Here is a 12218-nt window from a genome sequence, read left to right as displayed (position 1 = left end):
TTTATGGTCTCCCAAAAAAGTCATTCCTGCTGTTTATGCCTCCCCGAGGCACAGACGGATGAGATTTCCCAGCCGGGCACTAGATGGCAAAACATCCCGAGAAAGGGAATTTCCCACCTCGGCTCTTTCGGAAGGGGCTGCGGGAGTTTGGAGAGCGTTTCAAACGCTCTGAATATGCAGAAGTTGCAAATGGGAGCGCGCAGAGCCCAGCAGAGAGAGGGAGAGGAGGTGATTTGTATTCCTGTCCTACCTTTGGGCAGAAGTGTTTGCGTACACGCGTCTGAAGCTGTTTCCTCCTCTGCTGCTCTCCCGCTGACAGATTGTGGCCACAGAGCTTCAAATATGCAAAGAGCAGCCCCGGTGAGGGCAGAGCCATTTCTGTTTGCAGAGATGCTCTGGTTCCCTGGGCAGGCACGGGCCAGGGGAACGTGCAGCACATGGCCCGAGGATGCCTCAACCTTCAGCCCTGGCAGCGCTGCCATCCTCCTCCTCTGGCAGCTCCAAAGCAAAGAACAGGCCATTTCATAGAATCATAGCCTGCTTTGGGTCAGACAGGACTTAAAATATCATCTAGTCCCAAGCCCTCTGCCATGGGGAGGGGTGCCACACCAAGATTTGATTGCTCAGGGCCCCATCTGTCCTTGAACATTCCCATGGATGGGCATCCACAGCCTCTCTGGGCAACCTCTGCCGACCCTTTTGGCAGAGTGTGGCTCCCACACGCCTCTCCATGCCCTGTGTGACCTTCTCCCTCCTCCTCTCATGTCCCCTCTGTGGTGGAAAAGGTGCAGATGATGCAATCCTGAGGGGCTGGAACCCTGTGTCCTTTACCCAGCAGGCTCTGCCCTCCACCATTCCCTGCTTTGCCCAGTTGCAGAGTCCAGAGCAGGTGACTGAAAGCCCTGGAAAGAGACAGCTCCTCAGCTCCTTGCCCTGATGATTCCCTGCTGGCACGAGCCATCTTTTTATTCCACAGTGATCACCCCCTGATGGGACTCAGGGACCAAGAGACTCAAAGTGATGTCACTCATTTTGGCCTTCCCTGCCAAAAGCTCTCCTTCCCCAGCTATAAAGCATCCTGCACTGGGCTCTGATGGCAGGTGGGATCTGGAGGGAACCCACAGATAAGTGACCTCAAAAGCTTCTTTTTCCTTTTCTTGTAGCTCTCAGGATGTGAATTCTCACAGGGACCTCTCCTGACTCTGCTCTTCCACAGCCCCTTTGCTCAAAGGCCCTGCAGCAATTTAAGGTGCTGATTTTGCAGATCCCAGAGGCAATACTGGCCAAAAGAGCCAAATGAGGCAATACTGGCCAAAATACCAGGCAGGGCCCAGCTCTGCAAACCCTGATGCTCTGCACTGCTGGTGACATGTATGGATGCAGACATCCCTGCTGCCTTGCTCTGGGGAAGCTGGGCTGGAAGCAAAATGCAGCTGAGATCACCACCAAGGAGGAGATGTGGGGGGATGTGGGGGGATTTGGGATTTGCTCTGAGCTGTGGGCACCCTCAGCCTGCATCACACGAGTCTGGTGGAGCCCTTTAATCCTAGGGGAGGTATCAGAAGGGGATGCTTTGCCAACTCCACGGCCTGGCAAACAGAGGGGAAAATGTGCTGAAAGCTATGACTTCCCAAGCCTGTTCTCTGTCTGGAATCTGCCTGCAAAACAACTCAAATTTCTCAAAGGGGTTCATTATTCAAAACTATTTGCTGAATAATTTCTCTGAGTAATTGCAGGTCTGAAGCTTGTCAGCAAACAATTTGTCGTGGGCAGGCAGCTGTGACCATGCTCAGGCTCTGGTCTGTGGGTGGATAACCCCAGAGTTGGGTTGGGTAGGAAGGGTAAACAAACTTATTTACAAAATCAGGATCTGGACAGACAAAAAAAATAAAAAAAATTGTGTAATCTTAAAATAAGCTGCTTCCACCACGGTTTCTAGATATAACTGACCAAAATAATTTGGCAGAGGGAACTGGGCATTGAGGACCAGCCCTGGGCTGCCACATCCCTGCACGTGGTGTGTGGCTCTGTCCTCCAGCTGCCCCCATGTCCCCAGGGGAGCAGCCAGTCTGGTCCCCAGGCAGGGAAAGGAAAGGAGCAGGAGATGGGGAAGGAGGAGCTGCCTCCACCCTTGAGGGCCCTGACACCATGATCAGGGTTCAGCTGGAGGAGCTGTGTGCTGGAGGAACGTGTCACAGACCCCTGTCCCTAGAAAATGTCACCCAGCAGCTCTGACAATTCTCACACACACTTGGAGAAGGAGCAGAGAGAGACTGGAAGCGTTTCCACAATTCAGGGCTCAGCAAGTGCACAGCAGCACTGGGCTGGGTACCAAAGTCATCACTCAGGCTATGTTTCCTGCTGAAATCATGAAATAATAGATGTCCAACTAACTGGCAAAGCAAGATGCAAAGAGAAATATTGCTTGCAGAGAGCTGGCATAGTGCCCATGGAGTTATAATAAGAATATTTCATTTGCCTGGGCTATAGATAACCTATTTCTCTTCTCTCTCTTGCTGCCTCTGGCGTTCCTGAGATTATATGGGTTTTCTTGGAATAACTTTTCTTTTCCAGCAATCTCTAAAGTCCTCTCACATTCCACCAGCTGAAATTTATTTCAAATACTGCTAGACTAAACACAGCCCTAATAGCTGGTGTTAGAGACTGGAGTATCTGACACACTCAAACTGCACAGATTGCAAATTTGAGGCTGTGGTACTTTTCAAAATGTGCCTGTGTGGGAGCAGGAAGGAGAAGAGGGGCTAACCTATTTCAGCCTTTAGAATAGGCAGAGCAGAAAAAGTTAGAGCAGAAATAGAAAAAGGAAAAAAGAAAAAGAAAAAAAAAAACACCCTAGGGGAAAAAAAATAATTTGCAGGAAAAAACCTGCTTCACATTGCAGCTTCCTTAGTCAAAAATAAAATTACAAAGGTGCCAATAGGACTGGACAGATGTCAGCTCACCATCAACCTGTCCCATAAGTTATTAGAATCCAGGGACCATTGGATGTAGAAAATCTTGTGCACAGTGCCCTGGAGCCAGTACAAGGCACGTACTGCACATCCCTGAAAAGCACAACAGGAAAGGTTCCAACTGCAGCACGCCAGCCTATCAGCTACACATGATCCAGATTAAGGGTAACTAGCATAAACTAAAGCCTCTGAACAAGGTGTCCAGCAAAATGAGATTTTTAATGGGTCAGTCCCTCCCTGCAGGTGCTGCAGCAGCAGCTGAGCTGTTTGCTTAACTTGACATGGAGCCACAGCCCCGGGCAGGAAAGAACTGATTCCCTTTAATTGTTGCAGCCATTAACCTAAAGCCAGTCCTCTGTAATTCTCTGTATCTGTTTGGCCCAAGAGTGTTTCCAAATCCTTGGAAACAAGTCAGCAGTTGTAGCCTGGTAAAACTGGAGGCACCAAGCAGATAAGTGACTCACTGAAGGTCAGAGCATGACCCATTTCAGAGCTAAGAATGGAAAATCCTTTGCCTCTCAGCCTTGCATCCCAATTGCATTCCTAATGGTCTCTGATCTTGGGGAAGGCAATGCAAAGGAAGTTCCAACACACACAGAGCAATTCATTTGAATTAAACTGCTATTGAAACAGCCCAGAACATGACCTATGAATTCTATTTCCTGCTATCTTCCCTTTTAATTCTTATTTTTTTTTCTTCTCGAGCCTTTCATTCACAAAACTCTTTTATTCTCCCTTTCTTCTTTTGTATTCTTAAACTTCTCATTTTGCAGTATTTCTCTTTACTTGCAGAGAGCAGACTGGAGAAAACCAAGAGGTACTTCCCTAATGGGAGGAGAGCCCTTAAAATCAGCAGCCAGTTAATCCCTTTGCTGCTGGTGGCTGCCACTTTCCCATCCTGCCAGCAGCTGGGAACACAAGGCTGGATGGCTGTGGAAATGTGCAACGTGAGCTGGGGCTTTTGCTCTGTGGAGTGATGACAGAGTGAGAAGGAAAACACAGGATGCAACTGGAGAGTGGAAGATGTTTCCTCTGTGACAGCAGCACTCTGGGAGCCCAGCAGAGCCCCAGTTCTCACCAGTGCAAGTCTGCTGCAGGTGCAAAGAAGCAATCAAGGAACCAAAAACACAATGAGACAGCCTTTTCCTGCCACTTCTTGACCTCATCCTTTCTCAAACCAAACACTGCTGTTCTTTCAAGGGGAAAAAAATAAAATCCCCTGTTGCTTTTGACCGAATAAGAAAAGAAGAAAAACAAATCCCAGTGCAGCTCCTGCTGTCTGTGGGTGACTGTCAGAGCAGGGCTGAGCCTCAGCTCCATGCTGTCAAGCCTTGCAGCTGTGGGCAGGGAGCAGCAGTAGCACAATGGCCTCAGAAATGCCTTGCCAGGGTCAGGCAGATCAAGCCAAACACGTGTAATTTCCCCATTTTTACTTGGAAGGCACCACCTGAGATCCTGGAGGCAAATATGTGACATCTAATAACTCCCAGAAGGGAGAATCACAGAGTCATTTTGGTTGGAAAAGACCTCCAAGGTCAGTGAGTCCCAACTTTGATCCAAGAGGATCAGAAGATGAGAGGGAACCCAGGCTGCCTCCAAGGCCCTGCCCAGATGTTGGTCCTTCCCCAGCTAATTAGCTCCATCCTGATGGAATTCCTCCTGCCATTGCACTCCATTCCCAGTAAAACACACATCTCTAGAAGGGCTAAGAAAGGATCCTACAGAAAGACCTTGCTTGTGGCATCACAATCTCCATAGTGTGGGAACAGGCCTGTCCAAAGCAAACACCAGCTAAAAAAACCCAACAAAAATAATGAAAAGATCAAACTCAGAGTTGAGAACGAGGCAGCCAATTGCTGTGTGCTCTTGCACTAAGTGGCATCCCTGCAAGGAGCAAGTTGGAATATTTTAGCAAAAATATTCCAGCAAAGAATCCATTTCTGGCAAGTAAGCTGTATTGGAAATTTCCTTCCAATTGACATGGCCAAAAAAAACCCAGCTAACACTTACAGCAGCAGCCCAATGTGTACTGAAAGCTTATTCCTGAATATTGGAGGAAAAAACAAAGACAGAGAGAAAAAAATAACACAAACCCACTCCACCCCCAAAAAACTTGTCCCTCATTGTCTCTTTTTAGCCTAAAATGATAAGAGCTAAATTTTCACTGGTGTTTCAATTTCGAAGGCAAACTTTGCAAGCAGGCAGTTTTCTTACTGAAAATAAAGTGAAAAGCACTGATCCCAAACCTGCAGACTTTCCAAAAGCCAGGAGCTGTGCCCAAGCACACTGACCTTTTGCTAAGCTCTAAAAAATGTAATAAATGCAAAGTGCAGCAGCATCTGGAACCTGCCCTGACATCTTGAATTCACATTCTCCCTTGCTGATGAAAGATGCTTTGCTTCTTTTAAACAAGTTTGCTCCCAAAACTCTTGCTGTAGCCTGGAGACATGGCTGTGCTGAGAGCCTGGTCCCAACCTGACCCAGTTTTGGTACATGAAGGGCCCTCAGCTCACAGCAGCTTCATCCTGCTGCTCTGCCTCTACCTGGTGCTGTGGTGGAAGAGAAACACAGTTTGTCTTGGTCTTACAAAGAGCTTTTGTTTTCAGGCTGCTCCCAGAACCCTCACTTTCCCCAGGAAAATCTGTGTGTATGATGCAAAATCAACCCAAGAATTGCTTCTGTCTGGGAGTATCTGTGGAATAACACCACAAATTTTACTGCCACCATAGGCTAGGCTGCATTCTCTGGGAGTATCTGAGGAATAACACCACAAATTTTACTGCCACCATAGGCTAGGCTGTATTCTCTGGGAGTATCTGAGGAATAACACCACAGATTTTACTGCCACCATAGGCTAGGCTGTATTCTCTGGGAGTATCTGAGGAATAACACCACAGATTTTACTGCCACCATAGGCTAGGCTGTATTCTCTGGGAGTATCTGAGGAATAACACCACAAATTTTACTGCCACCATAGGCTGTACTCGCTCTCCTGTTGCAGCTGGCAGGGCTTTGAAGGAAACCTGATGCTATTTTGAGAATCCAAGAAATCCAGGAAGCTCAGAGTTGAGTCACCTAGAGAAGAAGAGGGAAACCCAACACAGTCCCAATTCCATCGTTTTGGGATTGACTCCCAGCCCCACTAACCAGGGTCTGCATCCATGCAGGGAAAACTGGAGGGGGCAGCTGTGCCTGGCTTCACTCTCTGGCTGCTCAGGGCAGCTGGAACAGGGACAAAGCAAACAGGCTCAGGGATGGACAGACAAAGGGACACCCACAGCCACCAGCAGAGCTTCACTGTCCCACACCTACAGCACCCTGGTGGCTGCACAGCACAAACCACCCCAGGACACGATGGGGTCTGCTCAGGAGAGCTAACAAAAACTGGGTTAGTCAAGAGAAATGTCCTAGAATCCACAATCCACTGCAATGTGGTAATTGTGACCACAAAAAGGATCCTCTGCTGATAGAAAGCCATCACTTGCATGCATTTCACTCCATCAGAAATGTGTTCCTATAAACCTTTCACAGGTGTTCACCTGGTCAGAGCTGTGGGTTGGTTCTGACACACCACATTCACACTCACAATATTTAAAATACAAGGGAAGATAATCAAGAAACACAAATCGAGGTCATCCTGACCTGAAGCAAGAACCTTTATTCAGAAGACCTGCATGCCCACTGGGTAGCTGTGTCATGCTAAGGTGGGTTCCCCACTGTGCACAGCAACACCCAGCCCTTGAGAAATGCTTATATACACTCAGTTCACTGATTTATCATTAGCTAAAGGTCACCAAAGGCTTTGTAAAAAGCTTTATCCTCTCAGCATGATCATTCCAGGTGACAAATACTTCTGATTTACCTAAGACACAAAATATACAGAGTCAGAAATCAATAAAGCACGCAAAGGTTGAGGGAAAGAAAAACTGGAGACAGACAGAAGTGCCCAATACCATGTGAAAGGTCACTGGCACCATTTCTCCAGCACTTCCACCCCCCATGGACACTGCCCTGCTTGCAGAGACTGACAGCTGAGAGAGCTGCAAGCCTTCCTCCCCCAGCACAGGTGAACCCTAGAACACCACTCTTCTTAGTTTGCTCTAAATAACTGTTTGGTCCAAGTCCACAATGCCCAGCACCACTCACAGAGACACAGAATTTCAGATAATCTGTCCCCACATCCTCTAGCAGAACCCCTTGGATTTTGCCTGCTGCATTATGATAAGCTTTCACTACCTGATTTTTCAATAATTTCTCTTCTTCTCTATTTCAGCCCCTGCTCCCCCCTGGAAGAGCAGACAGGACAGGTCTCCACACTGCAGCAGATGGCACCTGGTTTCTCAGCAGCTCCTCTCACTCATCTCAGCATTTACCCACTGCACAGAACCCCCATTCTGTTTGGAGATGCCCTCCACTCCCCCCACCCTTTTCAGCCTTCAGAAGCACATCCCCAGCCCAGCTCCACTCCCTGCTGACCACTCTTTTGGCCACCACTGCCTTTTTAACACATCCTCTTGGCTCTTCTCTGTCCCCTGTACTCCTCCCATGTTTTCCACAGAGACCTGTGTAGTGTCCAAACAAAACAAGAGTCGATCCCAATGACATTTTGTTCCATCCATTTTGAATTCCTACAATGACAGACAAATAAACACTGAAACTGCAGCTCCTCTGCCACAAAATGTGGCTTTGCCAAAGCTGCGTGTGATCCATCTGCCCGGGGGATGAAACATGGGATTCATGAAGGCACTGCTTGGTGGGTCAGGAAAAGTCTCCCTCATTTGTTGAACACATGGTCTGGACCAGACTGGGAGTATTTTGATGCTGGCACAGTCTGAGGATGAGAATCTGAGTGAAAATTACAAACCTCCTCATCAGGTGAAAAGCGCCAGCCCTGCTAATGGCATCCCAGCTGGCTGAGCACACTCTGCTCAAGAATGCCCAGCATTTCCCCAGATGAAGAAAGACATTTTGTTCAGATTGATGGTACTGTCTGTGCCTCCTCTTCCTCTGGAAGGCAGCCAGGGGCAGAGCAGGATGGTGAGCTGGGACCTCTGCATTTCTGTGGCAGAGTTTTGCTCACAGACCCATATGAGCCCTTGAGCTGTCCAAAGCATATGTACTTCTTGAATCAATACAGTTCTCATGCCAACAGCTTCCAGATCAACCCCATGGTAGAACATGCCTGGATTGAGGCAGTTCTGCATGGCTTTCAGTACCAGCACTCTATCCCAACACTCCCACCAGGTCACTGCTCCTCCTGGAGAGCCCCAGACCTCCAGTGGACACAGGAGCTCTGCAGAGAACAGGTGTCTGCCACTCCCCCTTTATGGGGAACAAACAGGAGGCACTCACCAAACGGCTCTCACAGCTACAATTATCACTGATAATTAAACACATGCTCCTTGGCTGTCTCATGGTTTGAGGAGGAAAACATGGTCCATCCCAGGAGTCTCTGGGTTCACATCACTCCCTGCAAGGGAAATTCCTGCTGCCCTGCATCCCACCCCAGCCTGGGGGTCACTGTCTCTCTCCAAATGCAATGGAACAGGTCCAGACCTCACAGCCCAGATGGCAAGGACACGAATACCTGAAAAGCCAGATATAAAAGGCAATAGTCCTAAAGTATAAACAGTGAGAAAAGATTGATGAACAGCCACATTTACTTGCCCTGCTTCCCCTCTGGGGCAGTCTGCTAAAATTACTGCACCATTCTCCATTAGCACCTATGGTGTGACTCTTGGGAATGTCCTGGCAGGGCTAAGAGTTGGACTCGATGATCCTTGCAGGTCTCTTCCAGCTCAGCATAGCCTACGATTCTGTGCTTTTTAAAATCACCTCCTTCTGTGAGGCTTTCCAGAGTCTTTAGTATTCAGTGGCAGCAATTAATTTTCCAGTCTCAGAGACAGGCTCACCTGCAGCACGGGTCGCACAAAAAATCTCCTGCTGAGCACAGAAACCGTGCTGAGGGTTTGGGTTGTGCTTTATCCATCGCCTCGCAGGGCATCGGTGACAGGAACTGCTGCTGACAGCGGCTGTGGGAGACAGACAGACTGCTGCTCCAGGCCAGGGGCAGTGGCAGCGGCGTCTGTCAGAGCCCAGGAACACGAAACGGGCTCCAGAATGAGCCACAGTGAGCGGCTGCACGCCCTGGCTCCCGCGGAGCCTCGACAGACACAGCAGCGAGGAGAGGTTCAGCCAGCCCCGCCGGCTGTCGAGCATCGCTCCCGAACCGGCACGGGGCTCTCCAGCATCCCTCCCACCCAGCACAGGGCTCTCCAGCATCCCTTCTGTCCCAGCACGGGGCTCTCCAGCATTGCTCCCATCCAGCACCGGGCTCTTCCACACCATTCTCAGCACGGCATGACATCCTGCCACAGCCCCCAGGGCAAATGCTCCCCAGCTCCTGCAAGGACACATCTCAGCCTGCACGGTCTGAGCTCCCCGTTCAATCAAACTGGGATCCTAAACTGGATCCCCAGTTTGATTGAATCCAGGATAGAGCAGAGCTGCACTGTGCCAGGTCCAGAGCCAGCACTACCCATCCTCCCCATCTCCTTCCCAAACAGCCAGGTATCAATGGCTTTATTAAATTCTGCTTTATTTATCCCTCTTACCCTTGACTAGAGGGTTTATGAGGAAGACCAGCGTGGGCAAGCCCTTAAATTCAAGCAACACGACTTTCTTTTGAGGCACCACACCCCACACCCTCCCTGGCACTGCTGTGCACCACAGCCCGCAGCACCCTGCCAAGTCACCGGCTTTCCCCCGCGGGCGCTCGAAGGTCCAGCTTACGTAAGAGGGAACAAACTGGCTTTTCTTCACCACCCTTTCAATGCTGCCATTCATCCCCTGCCCTCCATCCTTCCAGTGCCACCTTGAAGGATGCAAAACACACAGCCAAAACATCTCACATGTTGTCCTGGGGTGAATGTTGTCTGTGGGTGATGAGTCCGTAGTTTTGTCCCCCTAAACACAAGCGAATTAAAGGGTTACGGCAAAAAAATACTGAGATGCAAAGGTACCCATGTGTTAAAGACACTCCTACCCTGACAAAGTCATGTCACTGCTCAGAAAAAAAGGAGTTCTGACCTGCCAGCCCTTTCCTGGAGGACACAGGGGCTGCAAAGCCAGGTCACATGCATCCCACTCCACCAGAGAATCCGGCATCAAACAGAGAGGGACCAAATCTGTTCAATGGTTGTGTAAAGATTTTGGCTCTGATGCTGAGCAAGCACTAAAGCTGGTTTCAGTTCTACCCAGCTGGAAACACCTTGGTTAAACCCCAGGTTATTTTTGCATCTGCACATCAGTTCTGCCTCGTTAGAGACTCCGTGCTGTCTTTGGTCAAGTGGTCAACCCCAGGGAAAAGCAAGCCAAGAGGGGAACAGGACACAACTTTGCAGGCTGAGCATGAAATGACAAAGCCAGGTTTATTCAGACACAAATAGCCTGCTTCAAAGCATTTTCCAGCCCTCATGAAACTGATATGAGCATCATAACCATCTACATTCCAGGATTTTTAGCCCTCTTCTGACTTCAGGCCAGCACGGATGCATTCTGCCTGCCATTATTTGTCAAATACCAAATTCCAACTCCTTTACGAAACCAGGGGGGAAGGAAGCATGGCTGGTTGAACTCTTTGTCCTTCTCCCCCCCACATACACACTTTCACATCATGAGAACAGAGCAAGAAACCCACAAAAAATGCACATTTCCAAAGCCAGAGGCTACATCCCAGTTCTGGCAACCCAGTGGTCTTACCACAAAGCTCAGCACAGCCTGGATCCCCTTTGACTTCTCAACAATACATTCACAGTGGTGGCAGGGTGGGGAAGAAGAGCTTCAAAAGGGAGGAGCAGCAAGGAACAAGTTATTTTGAATCCAGAAGCCAACCACTGCAACATGAAAACTCCCCATCAGAGTTTTACTGCTCCTCCCGGGAAGAGCTTTGAAGCGTGGCAATGGAAAATGAGGAGAGAGCCAAGAGCACCCAGCATGTTGGTTGGGGACAGTTCTGCAAGCACTAAAATGTCTAAGATATCAGAAAAGGCTGGACTTGGAGAGATGAAAAAGGGAAAGTAGAGAACACAGGGCCCTTGGTGGCCGCATGCCACCCATACATTCTCCTGCCTGCTGCTTCCAGGGAGGCTGATGGAGCCATTGGGATGCAGGAAGCTTGCTCAGCCTCACACATGGGGTGTTTTGGACCTCAGTGTGATGCAGAGTGGTGTTAGCACATAAAGCTGGAATTTACTCACTTCATCCAGCTTTGGATGTGGAAAGAGAAATCGATGTGTTCCAAGTCTCCCCTGTCTAGCCAGTGTCAGCAAGGGAGCCTTGGAAAAACCTTCTTCTTCTATGGCTATTAAATCACAAGGCAGCCACATGGAGAGGATAAACTCACACCACATGGAGCAGCTGCTGGGCAGCTTTTGCAGCCATTTTGCACCTTTTCTGCCCATTGCACAACCAGGACCTCGCTGCCAAAAATGGTAACACTGCAAGACATTCCTCCCCTGCCCTGGACGATTGCCAGCCAGTGACTTTGAGAAGATGTTCCTGGGACAGGCCACGGCCATGAGTCACAGGACAAGTGTGACAGGGGAGGCAGCAGCTGGTTTGCAGAGTGGCACTGGGATCCAGCAGCCAAGCAGTGCTCAGAGGGGCAGGAAGAGAGAGGACCAGATCAGGAGGTGCAGGGGAAGCAGCTGGTGGGAAGCTCACACGGCATCTGCGCTTTGGCCACAGCCCCCCATGCCTGCACATTCTAAACATCAATTACATGGAAATTAAAAGAGGAAAAAATAAACACTTTGAAAAGACAAGAGATGAAAACATCCACGCTGTGTTTTTTGAAGAGTGAGATGAACCCACCCTGAAGAAATGTAAATGTAGCAGGAATCAAGAGACTCCCGGGATTACTCATTACAGGAGACGAGACTCTACATCTTTCTGTTTTGCAGCAATTAACTGTTAACTGGGGAAAAAAATTGAATAGATCAACACTTTTCTATTATTAGTTTTAAATAATGACTCAGAAGCAGACAACTCCTTTTTCCCCAAGCTATGAGGAGCAAAGCACCAAGACCCTGACGACGCTTCAGGCTCATTTAAACTGCAAATATCTCTGCACAAATTACAGGAGAGTGGTGTGAGAACAAGGAGAAACAAAGCCTTTGTTTTGAGTCTAACTACCAGCAATTACCTCTCATTTATAGGTTATAAAGCTTGATACAGCACATTTAT

The sequence above is a fragment of the Haemorhous mexicanus genome, chromosome 17, assembly GCF_027477595.1.
Source record: "Haemorhous mexicanus isolate bHaeMex1 chromosome 17, bHaeMex1.pri, whole genome shotgun sequence".
Taxonomy (NCBI): Eukaryota; Metazoa; Chordata; class Aves; order Passeriformes; family Fringillidae; genus Haemorhous; species Haemorhous mexicanus.
Note: the sequence above shows the minus strand (reverse complement) of the source record.